The sequence below is a fragment of the Triticum aestivum genome, chromosome 7D (genome assembly GCF_018294505.1).
Source record: "Triticum aestivum cultivar Chinese Spring chromosome 7D, IWGSC CS RefSeq v2.1, whole genome shotgun sequence".
Lineage (NCBI taxonomy): Eukaryota > Viridiplantae > Streptophyta > Magnoliopsida > Poales > Poaceae > Triticum > Triticum aestivum.
Window position 1 is genome coordinate 64,892,948 of NC_057814.1, and position 2,113 is coordinate 64,895,060.

Consider the following 2,113-nt stretch of genomic DNA (forward strand, 5'->3'; position numbering starts at 1 on the left):
CTAGCGCCACCGCTAGCTCTCGACGACGCCGGCGACGAAGCGCTTAGCTACCGCGACCTCTCCGACGCCGCACGCCGGCCGCGGACATCGTCTTCTCCGCCGCCGCCGTAGGTGTCCTCCGTCGCCAAGTTAGGGCACGGAAGATCGAACTGCTCAGCCTCATCTTCTACTCCGTCTAGCAGTTCATCGTGTGGTAAATTAAAACCCTCTGTTTTCCGTCTTTTTGATCCTATAGATTCATCCTTTCTACCAAAAGTGGTTTCTGCCTCCACAAATTTGGATCTATCCTATCTGCATCTCATATAATGCCTAGTATATTCACTTATGCTTCACACATAGTTAGATTCCTCACTTGTTCTTATTCTTGGATTCGTACAAATCTGGAACCAACTCTCAACATATAAGTGAATGTCCTCGCGCTATGAGGTCAATGTCTTCTAAACTGATTTATCTTCAAAATCTTCTGAGAATGCATATGACCTCTTCCCCTTCCCTCGCATCTCTAATGATTTCACAGGTACATGTCTGTGGGAGAATACCTTGGTTCTCACAGTCTGCATTCATTTGCAGAATTCTTACAGCATCACATCAACTCTCCCGAAGCCAGTTCCTGTCTGACCAGCAGACGGAAGCCTTTGATAGTGTTGAAGCCATTCAGTCTGAACTTCATGGCAACAGTGAAGTCTGCAAGGAAGGGCGGCAGACAGTGCCGTGGGAACACCTCAAGAGATTTGCCTCCTGACCTCTATGAGTTGTACAAGACAGATCCAGAGGAGGACTACAATCAGCGAAAAACCCAAATCCAATGGATTCGAAGACATTGGGCAGAACAATGGTACAAGTACAGGTTCGTGACCCAGGAATATGCTGAGAAGAATGCCATCAAGCGACCATGGGGAGACATTTTGTACAAAAATCTTCCACCCAGGTCGAGAGCTGAAGCCATTGAACAAGGCTTCTACCCTTGCATGGTCCGTGGACCACAGCCTGCAGATGCCGACCCATCTTCATTGCTATGGTGTCAGAACCCTAGCATTGCCTTTGTTGGTCTTTGCATAGCTCCTTGCATCATATTTAAATTTATGAAAGTTTAATTGGGGAAAGCTGAAAGCCTCAGAAATCATTTAATAAAGGGGCAAGAACCCTAAAATTGTAATCAGTGAATCCAAAATACCCTAGAAATAGTTCTGAGAATTTTGGAAAGAGTTATAAATCAGACCAAAATTTGGGAACATTTCTCAGGAATTATTTGGGCTCTGATTTTAAATCAATATTTTATTTGGATTTGGATTTATATTCTTAACATATGGAATATAATTTCAAATAACTCTGAATGAGTTTATGTGTTTTTGGATAACTCCACTATGCAACATATAAATATTCAGGGGATTTTTGTCACTGGTTTTGGATTTGTTCTATTTGAAAACAGTGGCAAAAGAGATTAAAAAACAAAAAAACAGAAGGAAAATAAAACAGAACCCAAACTTACCTGTAGCCTACCTCGGCCCAGTTACTGTGAAGCCCAGCCCACGCAGCCATCTGCCAGTCGTCCTCCTCCTCTTGACAGAAGGACGCGAGGGCATGTGCCCACCGCGCGCCGGCACGCGCCGGCCACCTCCTGCTTACCTGCTCGCCGCTGGAGGCACCCGAGGGCGCCACGCACTCCCCTCGACCCCTTGCACCTCCCCCCTCTCTCCCAGGACTCCCTCTCCCTCCTCTGCTCGCTTCCGCAGTGCCACCGAGTGCTGCCGTCGACGCCGCTCGCCACCACCGCGGCCACGGGCCACCCCACGCCTTGCTGTCGCGCTAAGAAGCTCCGCCTCGTCCCCCTCTTCATCCTCACCGAGCCACATGGCGCCAGAAGCCCCTGGACATCGCCAGCACAGCCGTTCCCCTCGTCGGTCGCCGTGGATCCTCGCCGTCGATTCGGGAGCTACAGGGCATCCCCGACCTCGCCCTCGCGCTCGTTAGCCACGCTGTGAGCCTCCGCACCGAACCTCTCTCTCCCCTATGACGATTTCTTTATCTAACCGCGGGCTCCGTCGAGCCCGAGAGTTCCTCGCTGCCGGCCATGAGGTCGCCGTGGCTAGAGCTCACGGACGCCACATCTGAG